Source organism: Hemitrygon akajei, chromosome 5 (genome assembly GCF_048418815.1).
Source record: "Hemitrygon akajei chromosome 5, sHemAka1.3, whole genome shotgun sequence".
Lineage (NCBI taxonomy): Eukaryota > Metazoa > Chordata > Chondrichthyes > Myliobatiformes > Dasyatidae > Hemitrygon > Hemitrygon akajei.
In genome coordinates, this window is record NC_133128.1 from 119,285,217 (window position 1) to 119,303,379 (window position 18,163).

General features: G+C 47.1%; 1 long non-coding RNA gene across 1 annotated transcript in view; it reads left to right on the top strand.

The window, feature by feature from the left end:
• The first annotated feature begins 1,333 nt into the window (after nucleotides 1–1,333).
• LOC140728110 (uncharacterized) overlaps nucleotides 1,334–18,163 on the top strand; it is a 171,680-nt gene continuing 154,850 nt past the window's right edge. Inside the window, exon 1 of the long non-coding RNA XR_012098997.1 lies at nucleotides 1,334–1,619. This is a non-coding gene — a long non-coding RNA (uncharacterized lncRNA). The remainder of the gene's footprint in view (nucleotides 1,620–18,163) is intronic.

The following is an 18,163-nucleotide window of genomic DNA, read 5'->3' on the forward strand; positions in this document are numbered from 1 at the left end:
CTGTGCTCAGTTCTGGTCGCCTCCCTACAGGAAGGATGTGGAAGCCATAGAAAGGGTGCAGAGGAGATTTACAAGGATGTTGCCTGGATTGGGGAGCATGCCTTATGAGAATAGGTTGAGTGAACTCGGCCTTTTCTCCTTGGAGCGACGAAGGATGAGAGGTGACTTGGTAGAGGTGCATAAGATGATGAGAGGCATTGATTGTGTGGATAGTCAGAGGCTTTTTCCCAGGGCTATGCTATGCCCTCTTGGCTAGCACAAGAGGGTTTAGTTTTAAGGTGCTTGGAAGTAGGTACAGAGGAGATGTCAGGGGTAAGTTTTTTCACACAGTGGTGAGTGCGTGGAATGGGCTGCCGGTGACGGTAGTGGAGACGGCAATGACAGGGTCTTTTAAGAGACTCCTGGATGGCTACATGGAGCTTAGAAGAATGGAGGACTATGGGTAAAGCCTAGGTAGTTCTAAGGTAGGGACATGTTCGGCACAACTTTGTGGGCCGAAGGGCCTGTATTGTGCTGTAGGTTTTTTATGTTTCTATGATAGGCTGAGCGAGCTAGGGCTTTTCTCTGGAGCAGAGGAGGGTGAGAGGAGACTTGATAGAGGTTTACAAGATGATGAGAGGCATTGATCGTGGACAGCCAGGGGAGCAGTGACCTGTCAGTTTAAGGACGTCTGGAAAACAACCAGTTACGATGAACGGAGGAGAGTATGTGGGAATGCCAAAGGCAGGTGGATTTACGCAAAGACTGATGGGCGCCTGAAATGTACAACTAGGGGTGGCAGTGGAGGCAGATACAACAGGGGACTCTTAGATAGGGACAAGGATGTGAAAAAACTAGACGTTGCAGGGGGGAAGGTTAGATTGACCATAGAGCAGGTTTTTATCGGCTGGTACAACATCGTTGGCTGAGGGGCCTGTACTGTCCTATGCTCTATGTCTTTGAGCACTTGAGCAACTCCAGCTTTTAATCTGTATGGGTTCTCCTTGTCCTTTCCAAACAGGAACATTTTGAAGCAGAGTGGGTGGCTTTGTTTTTGCACTGTTCAGTTATTTTTTATGTGTTTCTTAAAAGTTCAGTATATTTTATGTGTTGCACTGAGGTGCTGCCACAGAACTCCGGTCATATGTCATTGGCAACGCACTTGATTCGGAATCTCCTGAACTGCTTGTCGAAATGCCTGTCAAGTACAAGCCGTTGCCACTGCACCTGGCATCGTGGTGCTCGGTACTCTATTCCAGGGTGGCCCTGAAGGTAGACACGTGCCACCAGCCTGTGGGCAGCACATAGCCCCATAGCAAACAGTCACCCACCACACCACTCCCCTTCAGGAAGGAGTGAGCAGCGCTGAATATACTGCTGGCATTTATAGCAGAGGCTTATACACACAGAACAGGTCGGCAAAGGTCAATTGTAAACTGATTTGTGTAGTTAGATTTAAAAATATAAACCTGAAAATCTGGAAACATTTCAGAACCTGCATGCCTCAGAAGCCGAGAGAGAGAGAACGCTTACTTCTCGAGGCAATGCCTGAGTGGATCTGCAAGGCCTGGACAAGGACTATTCAGCTCAAACTCCCCAGAGAGGCGTGACTTTGTAAAATCGTGAAGTGTTCAGATAAGGTGAGTGATTACAGGAATCTGAAACTAGAGGCACGGCTTTAAGGAGAGAGGAGGCGATTTAGGGGGAAACTGACGGCAACACAGTAAGCAGTGGGTGTATAAAACAAGAAACGGCACAGCACAGTGCAGGCCTTTCTTTCCCACTGTCGTGCTGACCTTTATAGATTATCATTCTCTCAGCTGGACGAGCCATACCTCATACTGTGACTGGGTAGCCTCCAAAATGGTGGCCTGAACATCGATTTCTCTAGCTTCCTGTAATTTCTCCACCCCTCCCCCTCCTCTCTTTTTCCATTCCCCATTCTGGATCCCCTTTTACCCCTACTCTTCTCCTCACCTGCCCACCACCTCCGTCTTCTCCTTTTCCCGTGCTCCAATCTCCTATCAGATTCCTTCTTCAGCATTTTACACTTTCCATCTATCACCTCCCGGCTTCTCACCATCCCCCTCCCCCAGCCACCTACTCCCTCCCCCTCACTTGCTGTCACCTATCACCTGCCAGTTTTTACTCTTTCCTCTCCCTCCGCCTTTTAAATCTTGCTTCTGCCGCCTTCGTTTCTAGTCCTGATGAAGGGTCCCGGACCAAAATCTTGACCCTTTATTCCCCTCTTGCCATTAGCCCTGTATTTTGCCTTCAAATTCGACCTTCCAAATTGAATCACTTCACATCAGTTGGGCTGTAAGACTGTAAATCCCCACTGGCCCACAGGAATGCTAAACCCTGCCCTGATTATTCTTCGGACAACTCCTGCCAGCACAGTAATTAAGATGACGGGTCTATAATTACTGGATTATCTCAATGTATAATATTTGCAATTTCCCAGCCGCCTGACACTACCCTGATGCCTGAGATGTCCCAGAGATGAAGGTCAACATCAAACCAAAGGCTTCCCATCCAGGATAGTTCTTAAATCCCAGGTTCGGCCGCTTCAGAGGTAGTTCGCTGGCTTAGAGCAGACAGCGGTGACTAAGATTGCTGGTCAGCGAGCAGGATACAGTACAGGGTTATTCTAAGATATTAACACTCAGACATGGGTGTGCAGTGTAAATTTCCCAAGCCTGCAGATGGAGGACTGTTCCAACATTCAAAATTTTAAGATTGTTGAATATAATTTCTAGTACCCAAGTGTAAAGGAGAATTAAATAATTGTTATTCCAGATCTGATGCAACTCCAAAAAAACACACAGGAAGATTAAGAATGAAATCATAATAAAAACACACAATAATATAAATCCATGAAATAGCTTGTATACATGGAGTGATAGTATGTCCATGACGTGACGCTAGGCACAGGAGTGTCTGTACATAAGGTGACTGACAGTAAATGATAAAGTGGTGGTGGTTTGGGGTGTGGAGGGGTGGGTTAGTGGGTGGAGTGGGTGGGTTAGTGGGTGGAGCTTGGGGAAAATAACAGTTTTTGAGTCCGGTGGTCCAGGCGTGGATGCTAGGTAGCCTCCTCGCTGGTGGCACTGGGACAGCTTGAGGGAATGTGCAGACTGAGAGGGATAGTTCATACCGTTACTGGGCCTTTTCTGGCACCTTTCTCTAGATATGTCCAAGAAGGTGGGTAGGAAGATGGCAGGATACTTGGGAGTGTGGAGGAGCAGAGGGATCTGGGGGTACATGTCCACAGATCCCTGAAAGTTGCCTCACAGGTAGATAGGGTAGTTAAGAAAGCTTATGGGGTGTTAGTTTTCATAAGTCAAGGGATAGAGTTTAAGAGACGCGATGTAATGATGCAGCTCTGTAAAACTCTAGTTAGGCCACACTTGGAGTACTGTGTCCGGTTCTGGTTGCCTCACTATAGGAAGGATGTGGAAGCATTGGAAAGGGTACAGAAGAGATTTACCAGGATGCTGCCTGGTTTAGAGAGTGTGCATTATGATCAGAGATTATGGGGGCTAGGGCTTTACTCTTTGGAGAGAAGGAGGATGAGAGGAGACATGATAGAGATGTACAGATATTAAGAGGAATAGATAGAGTGGGCAGCCAGCGCCTCTTCCCCAGGGCACGACTGCTCAATATAAGAGGATATGGCTTTAAGGTAAGGGGAGGGAAGTTCAAGGGGGATATTAGAGGAAGGTTTTTCACTCAGAGAGTGGTTGGTGCGTGGAATGCACTGCCTGAGTCAGTGGTGGAGGCAGATACACTAGTGAAGTTTAAGAGACTACTAGACAGGTATATGGAGGAATTTAAGGTGGGGGGTTATATGGGAGGCAGGGTTTGAGGGTCAGCACAACATTGTGGGCCAAATGGCCTGTACTGTGCTGTACTATTCTATGTTCTATGTCCTATGTTGGGTGTTTTTAACTGAGGCTGTGTAAGAGCAGATACGAATCCCCGAACGAGGCCGGACGTATATAGGGATGGGATCCCGGGATTCACAAGTACTCGGGCATGCTAGTGCAGTGGACAGCGTAATGCTATCGCAGAACCAACAATCTGGGTTGAATTCCCGCTGCTGCCTGTAAGGAGTTAGTACGTTTTCCCCGTGACTGTGAGGGTTTTCTCCGGGTGTTCCAGTTTCTTCCCTCATTCCAAAAACGTACAGGTTAGGGTTAGTAAATCGTGGCACGCTGGAAGCATGGTGGAACTTGTCAGCGGCCTCCAGCACGTCGTCGGACTGTGTTGGTCATGGCTTCAGACGACACCTTTCTCTGCGTGTTTCACCGTGCGGCTGACAGTTAAATCTAGCATTCAGTCTACTGAGTAGGGACGGTTCCCAAGAGGAGGGAATCCAGCCACTGGGTGGGGGCGAAGAAACCTCAGGATGGGGTTTCTCCTGGAGCAGAGAAGGTTGGGAGAAGACAGGATCAAAGTGGACAAGGGAGGGGGAACAGAGGGAAGCTGTTCCCATTTGGGTGGTGTCCAGGGGACAGGGTAGGGGAGACCTTTCCATCCAAAGAGTGGTGATGGTGGGGAGATCACAGCCTGTGGTGCACGTGGAACAATCAGCCAGAGAGAAGTGGATCAAGTTCAAGTTGAAGTTTATTGCCACCTAACCACACATAATATACAACCAAATGATAGAATGTTCTTCCAGACCAGGGTGAACCACAAAACAGGTATCATGCACACCGCATAAAATAACATATTACCACAGAATGGGTCGGTACTGGGAGAGTGATCCACAAGGTTGCGGGGGAAGGGCACAGGGTAGGACAGATGGGCCAAATGGCCTCACTTTGCCAAGAAGCAAATCCACGACTCTATGCTCCTGCAACCAGTGTTGTGCAGATGAAACAACTTTGTCCGTGTGTGTGGTTCAGTATCTGAGCTAACGCAAACTGACTATAGGCCCGACTAATCCCCACCTGTTTGCCCTGCACCACACTCCTGCCACAAGCAGCAACCAGCATCTCCAACACATTCGGAGAATTCACCTGCTAACACGTGGTCTCTCCATCTTTCCATCTTTCTGTCTTCCTCTCGTTCTCTCTGCTTCTCTCTCTCTCCCTCTCTCTCTCTCTCTCTCTCTCTCTCTCTCTCGCTCTCTCTCTCTCTCCTTTCTGTCTCTCTCTGTCTCTTTCCTCTCTTTCTCTGTCTGTCTCTCTCCCTCTCCCTCTCTGGCTCTTCCCTATCACTCGTACTCTCCTCCATTTCCCTCTCTTTCCCCATGTCTCCCCCTGTACCTCCTATCCCTGTGTGTCTCTCTCCCTCCCTCTCTCACTTTCTCTCTCTCCCCTCCATGTCTCCCCCTGTACCTCCTACCCCTCTCTCCCCCCGTGTCTCCCCTGTACCTCCTACCCCTGTCTCCCTCTCTCCCCCTCTCTCTTTCTCTGTCTCCCTCTCTCCCCCCATGTCTCCCCCTGTACCTCCTATCCCTGTCTCCCTCTCTCTCCCCCCCATGTCTCCCCTGTACCTCCTATCCCTCTCTCCCCCTCTCTCTCTCTCCCCTCTCTCCCCCCATGTTTCACCCTGTACCTCCTATCCCTGTCTCCCTCTCTCTCTCCCCCCATGTCTCCCCCTGTACCTCCTATCCCTCTCTCCCCCTCTCTCTGTCTCTCGCTCTCCCCCCATACCTCCTATCCCTCTCTCCCCCACCCTCTCTCCCCCCATGTCTCCCCTGTCTCCCTCTCTCTCTGTTTCTCTCATCTTGGTTCTGTAGTTCTTGGAGAGGTTTGGTTGTTACTCCCCAGACAGTCAGTGAACCCCACCTGAGCAAGCTGGGAGACAGAGGAGGAATGCAATTAAGGTGTTACCTTTCAACAGCCTGTGAGTAACAGTTGATAAAGAGCAGGCGGAGGGCGGAGGAGTAGTACTGAGCAGTCTGATTGCTGAGATACCATCAGCAGTGTTGGATTTCATCCGTAGGATACCAGTGCGGCCTGACAAAAAGCACACAAACACTGCTAGAAAAATAAGCTAAGGTTACTTAACGACTTAAAGTACCTGGCTGAAAAATAGTGTAATCCCAAAGATAAATAAGCAATTGCCTTTCCATGCTCAAGTGGCCCCTGCTTCAGGCCAAATCTGTTCAGCTGACATATTTAATCATAGTTCACTGCCTGGTCTGTGGCTGTTTTCACTCAGCACCCAGGCCCAGCACAGTAGCCTATGTCCCTGTTTGTCTTCTGGCACAGCAGGGTCCAAAAATTTGACGTAGATTACGCAATGCATCACAATTCTGATTGTGTGTTACATCCTAAATAGGCATTCCCAATCCAACCTATCAAACACCTTCTCCTAACTGGGATCCCATCAGCAGTGTGTCTGGAGTTCAAGGCCTAGAGTTCAGGATCCTGTCAGTGGCAAGCCTAGAACTTAAGGCCTAGTGTTCAGGGTCCCATAGATAGTGAGTCTGGAGCTCGAGACCTAGTGTTCAGGGTCCTATCAGAGGTGAGCCTGGAGCTTAAGGCCTAGTTTTCAGGGTCCTGTCAGTAGCGAGCCTGGAGCTTAAGGCCTAGTGTTCAGGGTCCCATAGATAGTGAGTCTGGAGCTCGAGACCTAGTGTTCAGGGTCCTATCAGAGGTGAGCCTGGAGCTTAAGGCCTAGTTTTCAGGGTCCTGTCAGTAGCGAGCCTGGAGCTTAAGGCCTGGTGTTCAGGGTCCCATAAATAGTGAGTCTGGAGCTTAAGGCCTAGTGTTCAGAGTCCTGTCAATGGCAAGCCTGGAGCTTAAGACTTAGTGACCTAGTGTTCAGGGTCCCATAGGTAGTGAGTCTGGAGCTCGAGGCCTTGAGTTTGGTGACTGGTAGGTCCTAGTATCGATGTCAAGACCCAAGTGTCGATCAGAATTTCAGGATTTGAGGCCCATTGGAGTCCTGATTCTGCCAATCCCTGTTAGTCCTGCTGAACATTATGGGCATGCCGTGTTGGCGTTAGAATGTGTGGTGACATTTGCGGGCTGCCCCCAGCACATCCTTGGTTATGTTGGTCATTAACGCAAATGGAGAACTTCACTGTGTGTTTCAAAGTACGTATCATAAATAAACCTGAATCTTGAATCTTCAGAGACAAGCAACTGGCAGAGCAACATGAATGTCACCATGGACCTGTTGATGAGGAGTGTTTGGAGAGGGGACACAAGTCTCCCAAAGCTGATATGCCTCTCCACAACTTTAAGGACATTCAGCTGCAAATTTCTGTGAAGGCAGCTGGAGATAGCTGATGGTTTTAGGGTAATAACTGTCCCTGAACCTGGTGGGGTAGCACCTAAGGCTGCTGTACCTCCTGGCCAATGGCAGCAGTAAGAAGAGAGCATGACCTTTTGAAGGGCAAACAGAATACTGGGTTAATGGTAGGATTCCTAGCAAAAGAGATAAACAGATGATCTTAGTGTGAACTGAGGAAGAACAGAATGGACATTGAACCCATGAACACTACCTCACTATATTTTAATTTTCCACTTCTTATTTTAATGTAATTATTTAATAGACATATATATACTTCAGAAACTCAGTTTTTTCTCTATAATTATTTATCATGTACTTCATTGTACTGAAACAGTAAAGTTAACACATTTCACGACATATGTCAGTGTTATTAAATCTGATTCTGATTCTATAATGGAACGTGTAGAACTAAGGATACAAGAGACCTGATGAAAGGTCTCGCCTCAAAATATTTCTGCTTATACCTTTCCGCAGATGCTACCTGACCTGTTGAGTTCTTCCAGTATTTTGTCTGTGTTGCTCTGGATTTCCAGCGTCTGCAGAGTCTCTTGTGTTTACGGTAGGTGGGAGGGCCTGTTGTGGTGAGGTATTTGGATTCACAAGGGGATAAAGGCAGGGAGAGCAAGTGATTGAAAGCCGGGCAAATGTAGTTTGAGGTGGGGAAGCATGAGTCACGTAGCTGAAGTGGACTATCATTGAAATGGAGAAAGATCACAGAGGGGGGTGGGGTAAGTTACTACAGGTGCATCGAGTGGGTAAGGAGATAAATGAGATGTAGACCTCTGCTGTGAGAGACTTGGAATTTAGAAACAGGAAAGTTTTATATTTATATGTTTGGTCGAATCACGTCTGGAATATTGGGCATAATTTTACTCTACTTACCGAAGAAAAAATATTAGGAACAGAACTTGGCCGTTCGCCCATTGAGGCTAATCCAGCATGAAATTGTGGCTAACAACAACACACACAAAATGCTGGTGGAACACAGCAGACCAGGCCACATCTATAGGGAGAAGTGCTGTCGACGTTTCAGGCCGAAACCCTTCGTCAAATTGTGGCTGATACTTTCTTCAGCACCACTATGCTGCCACCTCCCCATGACCTTTAACCCCATCACCAATATGGAAACTTAGGATTTCAGTGAGTTTTATTTGCTACAGTGAAATGTGTCGTTTGTGTAGATCAAATCAGCAAGGATTGTATGGGGCAGCCACACCACAAGCCAACATACATACCCACAACTCAGCAACCCTAACCACCGGTGTTTGGAATGTGGGAGGAGACCAGAGCAATGTGATCATGGGAAAACTCCTCATAGACAGTGGGAGGAGTCCAAACCCAGTCCAACAGCTGGCACTGTGTACAGCTACTTGTGCACGTTAACACGTATGTGTTTGTGTGCATGTATTGTGTGTGTGTATGTGTGTATGCCTGTGTGTATGTGTGTGTGTTGTGTGTATGTGTGTATGTGTGTGTGCCTGTGTGTATGTGAGTATGTGTGTGTGTGTTTGTGTGTGTACATGTGTGTGTGTGTCTGTGTGATTGTGTGTGTGTGTGTGTGTGTACATACGTGTGTGTGTGCCTCTGTGTGAGTGAGTGAGTGTGTGTGTGTGTGTGTGTGTATGCCTGTGTGTGGGTGTGTGTATGTATATGAGTGTGTATGTGTGGATGTGAGTGTCTGTACGTGTGTGTGCCTCTGTGTCTGTGTGTATGCGTGTGTGTGTCTGTGTGTGGGTGTGTGTGTGTGTCTGTGTGTGTGTGTGTGAGTGTGTGTGTGCCTGTGTGTGGGTGTGTGTATGTATATGAGTGTGTATGTGTGTATGTGAGTGTGTGTGTGTGTTTTTGTGTGTGTACGTACGTGTGTGTGTGCCTCTGTGTGTGTGTGTGTGTATGTGTATGTGTGTGTGAGTGAGTGAGTGAGTGAGTGTGTGTGTGTGTGTGTGTGTGTGTGTCTGTGTGTGGGTGTGTGTATGTGTGTCTGTGTGTGTGAGTGTGTGTGTGTGTGTCTGTGTGTGTGTGTGAGTGTGTGTGTACGTACGTGTGTGTGTGCCTCTGTGTGTGTGTGTGTGTATGTGTATGTGTGTGTGAGTGAGTGTGTGTGTGTGTGCGTGAGTGAGTGTGTGTGTGTGAGTGAGTGTGTGTGAGTGAGTGTGAGTGTGTGAGAGAGAGAGAGAGAGTGTGGGGGTGGTGTGAAAAGATGGAGACTGATCTGATTCTGCTGTTTGGAAATCCGGAGGTTTTGAAGTGAGTGTTCCAAAGACGTTCTGCCCCCTGTGTGGAATGGATAGGCGATGCTTTGGTCTGTCCCAAGCATCAAGCAATGACCAATGAGGAAAGAACTGTGTTGGGAGAAGCAATGGTGCATTGAAATATTCAGAACCAGTAGACTAGGAAGGACTGAATGGCCTGCTGTCACTGAGAGTCACCACCCTTGGACATTTCTTGACATCCAGGGCTCCTGGTACTTACTATCCTTATTGAGTTGGCAAGGTAGCAGAGTGGTTAGTGGGACACTTTCCAGCACCATTGATCAGGGTTCAACACCACCCCCCCCTTCCGTAAGGGGTTGGCACATTCTCCCCGTGATCGCGTTGGTTTCCTCCCACCTTTCGGTTAGGGTTAGTGAGTTATGGGCACGCCATGTTGGGAATGGAAGTGTGGCAATACTTGCGGGCTGCCCCCAGCACATTCCGCATAGATTTAATTTGACACAAATGGAGCATTTCACTGTACATGTGTCAAAATAAGGCTAATCTTTAATCTAATCTCGCCCTGCTCTTGTTTACTGGTGGCGTGTAGGCCCTGGAGGGTTGGATGGATACGTGTGTTTATTTCGCTGTGTCAGGTGCTGTCTAGTGCTGGACTGCAGGATAATTTATGAGGTTTGCGTGCCAGAGCAGTGTTTGCCAAAGTTTCTCCATAGAGCATGTTTGTAGTGCCTTTTGGGAAGGTGTGGCCCCTCCAGCTCCTTCGCTCATCGGCGCATCCAGGAAATCAGGAAGGGCCTGCAGATGGAGCCATGCAAAAAGCTATCAGAGGGCAATGTTCCTGGGCTCCTGCCGGGAGTTTGGGCAGAAAGTAGAGGAAGGAAAACGGCCACTGGTCTACCCTAGCTCGAAGTCTGCTGAAGACACTGTGCTGGGTGTGGAAGTGATTGGTGAGAAAGGACAGATAGGGTCTGGTTCCACGACGACGGCTGACGCCCTGTAAGTCAGACCACACTGGGAGCATGGTGAGCACTTTTCAGCCACTGATCTAAGAAAGTATGTGTTGGCGATGGAGAGCATCCATGAGAGTGAACCAGGAAGTGAAAGCATAATGTACGGGGACACTTGATGGCTCTGGGCCTGTACTCGCTGGCGTTCAGAAGAACTGGGGGAGGGGATCTCATTGAAACCTATTGAATAGAGTGGATGTGGAGATGTTTTTTCCAACAGTGGGACAGTCTAAGACCAGAGCCTCAAAGGTTCGTCCCCTTTAACAGGAGAAATTTCCGTTGGCAGAGGGTGGTGAATCTGTGGATGCCAAGCCATCGGGTAGGTAAAGCAGAGTTTGATAGGTTCCAGATTAGACAGGGGGTCAAAGGTTATGGGAAGAAGGCAGGAGAGTGGGGTTGAGAGGGATAATAAATCAGCCATGATGGAAAGGCAGAGCAGACTCGATGGGCCGAATGGCCTAATTCTGCCCCTACACCTTATAGTCCTAGGAACAACAGAATGCAAAACGAAGTGTTAGAGTAACAGGGACAGTGCTATAAGCTGCAAGATCACAGCGAGCTAGATTGTGAGGTTACACTACGGGGCCAGTCAATAATCCAATAACAGCAGATACAGCATACAGCACAGAAACAGAGCACTTTCACCTGATCGCTATGGGGACACGAGAGGCTGTGGCTGCCAGAATCTGGGGGGGAAGCAGAACGCCGGAGGAACTCGGGGGGTCAGTGGAAGGAAAATGAAATGGATGGGCAAAACTTAGTGCCGAGGATTGAAAGATGGAGGGGGGATAGCTCTGTGTTCCAGCTGTCTCTATTCCCAGACGCTGCTTAACACACTGAGTTCCTCCAGCACCTTCCTGTATTCATTTCACCTCCCTGTGCGCCTGGCTATTCAGGTACCTGTCCAGATGCACCTTCAAAGTTGCGAGTGTCCCTGCCCCCGCCACCTCCTCCGGCAGGAAACCGCGGACCTCCGTGAGAAACCATTTGTGTCTCAGGTCCAGGCACCTTCACCAGGACTGGGAAACGGAGAGAACGCCACGGTATCAGAGGGTGCTGAAGAGGTTTAACAAGATGCAGCCTGGGCACAAACCTGGGTGGTTCTCGCTGGAGCACCGGAGGCTGAGGGGAGATCTGATCGAGGTTTATCAGAATATGAGAGGCAGAGATGGAGTAGACAGACAGTTCTGTTTTCCCAGAGTTGTAATGTCTAACATCAGAGGGAATGCACTTAAGGTGAGAGGGAGTAATTTCAAAGGAGATGTGAGCGGCAAGTTTTTTGAGAGTGGAGAGTACTGGAAATGGTGAGAAAGGCAGATACATTAGGGATTTTAAGAGGTGTTTAGATAGGCACGTGAAAGTGAGGAAAATGGAAAGATGTGGACATTGTGCAGGCAGAAGAGATTAGTTTAATTTGCTATTTGATTTGGCAGATCACTGTGGGCCAAGGGGCCTGTTCCTGTCCTGTACTGTTCTGAGTTCCATGTCCTATGTTCTGGAAAGGACGTGAAGCATAGCGTATTACTGAACAGACCACTCAACACACGATGTTGATGCCAGTTTATACGACATGTCCTCCTGTGTGTCATTCATATCCCTCCATCCCTTACGTATTCAGGTGCCTATCTACAAAGCCTCTAAAACTCCACCTAACTGCTTCCACTGTTACCGCCGGTAACCATTACAGGCACACAATATAGTATTTCACGGTAGTATCACAGTTAGGCTAACGCCCCACAATGCCAGCAATCTCGTGATCAGGGTTCAATTTTCTCCACTGTCTGTAAGGAGTTTGTACGTGCTCCCTGTAGTCAGGTGGGTTTCCCCTGGGTGCTCCCAGATTCCAAAGATGCCTGGTTTAGAGTTGGCAACTTGTGGGCATGCTAGTTTGCCCCTGGAGGCATGCCGACACTTGTGGGCTGCCCCCCAGCACAACCTCGGTCATTGATGCAGATGACACAGTTCAAAGATGATGTGAGGGGGATGTTTTAATATTTCTATAGATGTGACGAATAAAACCAAACTCTGATCCACTGGACCCCACTGGACCTCCGAACCAGGTCAGATGGACTCTGGACTGAGTTCACAAACTATGCACTCATTTTCAAGGACTTACAACTCATGCTCTCAATTTTATTTCTTTATCTATCTACCTATTTTTCAAATCATATATGTACACAGTTTGACTTCTTTTGCACATTGGTTGTTTGACCATCTTTGTTTGTGTGTAGTTTTTCATTAATTTATGGTGTTGCTTAGTTTTACTGCGAATGCCTGCAAGGAAATGAACCTTATATGGTGATATAAACACAAGAGATTCTGCAGTTGCTAGAACCCCGAAGCATCACACATATGTAGATATATATGTACTTTGATAATAAATTTGCTTTGAACTTTGAGCTTTGAATCTCTTCTGCACCCTCTCCAGAGCCTCCACATTGTTCCTGAATGGTTTGACCAGAACTGCACACAATATAGTTATAAACCTTTTGTGAAGTCTAGAAAAATTCTATAGGACTGTCGGGCCTCCTAGTGTCCAGCCAGCTAATAGGATTCACCAGCCACTCATTCCAGACTCATCACCTGCAGCCTATTTAACCCCAGTTCTCACCCACAGTCCTTGTTCACTCATTGAACCAGCCGGCCTCAACCAGTCTTTACTCTCCCTGCCTGGAGTTTACCTTGTTGACTGTTGTGTTTAATGACTGTTCTGTCTTGTTTAATAGCCTCTCGTGGCTTGTTATTCTGTGGTCTATTATTAAAGTTATTCTTTACTGTTAAATTGCCTCCCCTACGCTGCTTCTGGCCCAAGGCTTCTCTGTAATTCCTGACAAGAACAATATTTAGTCTCTTTGTGGTTGGGACACTGAAATTCACAAAGGGAATATGGACTGGCTGCTGTCTTCACATGCTATCCTTTGTTATGTACAGAACCACACACTGTCATCTAACCATAGTCTTACTAAACAACCAAATATATCTAGTGCAACAGGCCCTTCAGCCTATCAGGTCCATGCTGACCCATCAACCATCCATTAACACCAATCCCTCACTCCAGATTCAAGGAGGTTTGTCACAACATCAAAACATCGAAGCATAGAGTGAAGTGCGTCACTTGCGTCAAACCAAATCAGCAAGGGTTGTGCCGGGGGCAGTATGCAGGTGTCATCCCACTTCACGTGCCAACAGAGCATATTCACACAATTACTAACCCTCAGCCATACATCCCTGCAACGTGCGAGGAAACCAGAGCAGCCAGAGGAAACCTACGCGGTCATGGGGAGAACGTACAAACTCCTCACAGAGAGCGTTGGGAATTGAACCCCAATCAGTGATTACTGGTGCACTCCTTCCCCTTCCCGCATCTTATTCTGGCTCCTTCCCCTTCCTCCCCAGCCCTGATGAAGGGTCGCAAAGCAAAATGTCGACTGTTCATTCCCCTCCGTAGGTGCTGCCTGACCTGCTTTGAGTTCCTCCAGCATTTTGTGTGTGTTGCTCTGGATTTCCAACATCTGCAGAAACTCTCCACCTCTCTGGATTTCAAAATAGGTTAAATAAGAAAAAAGATTAGCTTTATTTGTCAAAACATACGGTGAAATATGTTGTTTGTGCCAATGATTAGCACAGTTTGACAAGGTCCTGGGGTCAGCCCGCTAGTGTCACCATGCCCAACTTACTCACCCTAACCTGCGTATCCTTGCAATTTGGGAGGAAACCCATGCAGGACGTGTCCATGGGGAGAATGTACAAACTCCTTACAGACAGCAGGTCAGGATTTGAACCCCAATCGGTGATCGCTGGCACTGTAAAGTGTTGTGCTAACCACTACACAACCATGCCTGAAAGGTGTGTATAAAATAATGAGAGGTATTGATCATGTGGATAGTCAAAGGCTTTCCCCCAGGGCTGAAATGACTAGCACGAGAGGGCACAGTTTTAAGGTACTTGGAAGTAGGTACAGAGCAGATGTCAGGGGTAAGTTTTTTCACACAGTGGTGAGTGCGTGGAATGGGCTGCCGGTGGCGGTAGTGGAGGCGGGTACAACAGGGTCTTTTCAGAGACTTTTAGATAGGTACATGGAGCTTAGAAAAATAGAGGGCTATGGGTAACCTTAGGAAATTTCTTGGGTAAGGACATATTCAGCACAGCATTGTGGGCTGAAGGGCCTGTATTGTGCTGTAAGTTTTCTATGTTTCTAAAAGGGCCGACAAAATCACGAAGGATCCCACCCACCGTGTTCACGAACTGTTTGTCTCACTCTCATCGGGGAAGAGGCTGCACAGAATCGACATCAGGACCTCCAGACTCAAAAACGAATGTCTCCACCCAATAACCCACCCCACCACCACTACGTACACACCAGCTAGCCTCACTTTCTTTTAACATAAACAGGGCAGAACAGGCCGCTCCAGCCCAACGAGCCATACCACCCAGCTACCCACCTATTTAACACTGGGTAATTTACAATGACCAATTAACCTACTAACCAACATGTCTTTGGACTGTGAGAGGAAACCCACACAATCACGAGGGGAGCGTAAAAACTCCTTACAGAGGACGATGGAATTGAATTCCAAACTCTGACGCCCCGAGCTGTAATGGCATCATGCTAACCTCTCTGTGCTACGGTGGTGCCCGTTCATTATGTACATACAGTAAATGTTCAAAGATCAAAGCAAATTTATTATCAAAGTACGTATATGTCACCATATACTACCTCTGGATTCATTTTCTTGTGGGCATTTGCAGTAGAATAAAGAAATACAATATAATCAGTGAAAAATTACACAGTAAGACGTTCAAGCAATCAATGTGCAAAATGCTTCAAACTGTGCAAATAAAAAAAAATAGACAACTAAATAGCACTAAGAATAATAGTTGCAGAGCCCTTAAAAGTGAGTCTGGAGGTTGTGGGATCAGTTCAGTATTGTGTTTGTGGAATTATCCACACTGGTTCAGGAGCCGGTTGGTCGTCAGGTAATAGCTGTTACTGAACCTGGTGGTGTAGACCCTAAGGCTCCTGTACCTCCTTCCTGATTGGAGCAGCGAGAAGAGAGCATGGCCTGGATGGTGGGGGTCCTTGAATGAGGATATAACAATGTACATTGTGTTCTATAAATTTGCTTTTATATTTATATTTATTGCTTGTTTTAATTTTTTATTCTTCATGCTTATTGTATTTTTTTTTTGCACTGCATCAGACCCAGAGTAACGATCATTTAGTTCTCCGTTACACTCCTGCATGAGGGACTGATACCAATCTCGAAGCTTCAATCTTCCAACGTCAGTAGTTTTTCAGATTACAATGTTCTGTTTGGTCACAGGTGGTTCCTCTTTCTTGAGTCTGTGCGTGACTGACTCAATGTGTGGAAAATGTGGGGGCACTCACATCAGCACACAAAACAGAGCATTTTTAAAGGCGTTGAGGTTGGGCGGTGTTGACGATCACTGAATTCACTCAAAGACAATGTGCAGGTGCAGTATGTGATTAAGAAGGCAAATGGAATGTTGGCCTTTAGAAGGAGAGGATTTGAACAGGGGTCAGGAAATCTGACTTCAATGGTGAGAGCACATGTGGAATCTAAACACCAGAGATCCTGCAGATGTTGGCAATCCAGAGAATCACACGCAAAGTGTTGGAGGAACCCAGCAGGTCAGGCAGCATCTATGGAGGGGAATAAACAGTCGACATTTTGCTCTGCGACCCTTCATCAGGGCTGGAGAGGAAGTGGAAGAAGCCTGCATAAGATGCAGGAAGGGGAAAGAGTGCAAGCTTACAGGAGGTAGGTGGAAGAGGTAAAGGGCTGAAGAAGGAGGTATCTGATAGGAGTAGAGAGTGGACCATGGGAGAAAGGGAAGGAGGAGGGACACTAGGGGGAAGAGATGGGTCAGTGAGGACAAGAGAAGGAGTGAGAGGAGAACCAGAATGGGAAATGGAAAGAGAGGGGAGGGGGGAAATTACCGGATGTTGGAGAAATCAATTGTCATACCATCAGATTGGAGGTTACCCCAATGGAAAATTAAGTGTTACTCCTCAACTTGAGTTTGGGCCCACTGTGGCAGTAGTGGAGACCATGGACGGATATGTTGGAATGCAAAGTCAAATTGAAATGGGAGGTCCTGCCTTTTAAAGCAGACAAAGCAAAGGTACTCATTTCCAAATGTACATCGAGTGATGTAGAGGAGCTCGCTCCAGGAGCGGCGGACATTGTGTACACTGCTAGTCTCTTTGCCTAAGCTGCTGTCTGGGATAGAGTGTTTCAGCTCTGAGAAAAAATTGGGAAGGTTCTTTCTGGAGAGATGAAGAGGGGACCTGACTGAATGGAAGTGTTCATGTTTTATTGTTTTACGACATTGAATCTCAGTGGATTTAATTTGGCTTTTTTTTTGACACTGATCAACAGAAAAAGACTCTTTTGTGTCAAAATGAAAACAGATCTCTACAAAGTGATCTAAATTAATTACAAATATAGAAAAAAGATTGCTTACATATTCACCCTCTTTAATATGACACACCAAATAATCACTGGTGTAACCAATTGGTTTTAGAATTCACGGTAGTTAAATGGAGACCCGTGTGCAGTCAAGGTGTTTCAATTGATTGTAGTAAAAATACACCGGTATCTGGAAGGTCCAACTGCTGGTGAGTCAACATCCTGGCAAAAACTACATCATGAAGACAGAGGAACACTCCAAACAACTCTGCAAAAGGATTATTGAAAAGCACAAGTCCAAGCTGGGCGGCGGTGTTAGCTGTGAGGAGGATGCTAAGAGGATGCAGGGTGACTTGGATAGGTTAGGTGAGTGGGCAAATTCATGGCAGATGCAATTTAATGTGGATAAATGTGAGGTTATCTACTTTGGTTGCAAGAACAGGAAAACATCTGTACAGTGGCCGATTAGGAAAAGGGGAGATGCAACGAGACCTGGGTGTCATCGTACACCAGTCATTGAAGGTGGGCATGCAGGTACAGCAGGCGGTGAAAAAGGCAAATGGTATGTTGGCATTCATAGCAAAAGGATTTGAGTACAGGAGCAGGGAGGTTCTACTGCAGTTGTACAAGGCCTTGGTGAGACCGCACCTAGAGTATTGTGTGCAGTGTTGGTCCCCTAATCGGAAGAAAGACATTCTTGCCATAGAGGGAGTACAAAGAAGGTTCACCAGATTGATTCCTGGGATGGCAGGACTTTCATATGAAGAAAGATTGGATCGACTAGGCTTATACTCACTGGAATTTAGAAGATTGAGGGGGGATCTTATTGAAACGTATAAAATTCTAAAGAGATTGGACAGGCTAGATGCAGGAAGATTGTTTCCGATGTTGGGGAAGTCCAGAACGAGGGGGTCACAGTTTAAGGATAAAGGGGAAGCCTTTTAGGACCGAGATGAGGAAAAACTTCTTCACACAGAGAGTGGTGAATCTGTGGAATTCTCTGCCACAGGAAACAGTTGAGGCTGGTTCATTGGCTATATTTGTGGATTTGGCATGGATTTGTGCGTGGAAGGTCATGTTTGACAAACCTTATTGAATTTTTTGAAGAAGTTACAAGGAATGTTGATGAGAGTAAGGCAGTGGATGTAGTCTATATGGACTTCAGCAAGGCCTTTGACAAAGTTCCACATGGAAGGTTAGTTAAGAAAGTTCAGTCGTTAGGTATTAATGCTGGAGTAATAAAATGGATTCAACAGTGGCTAGATGGGAGATGCCAGAG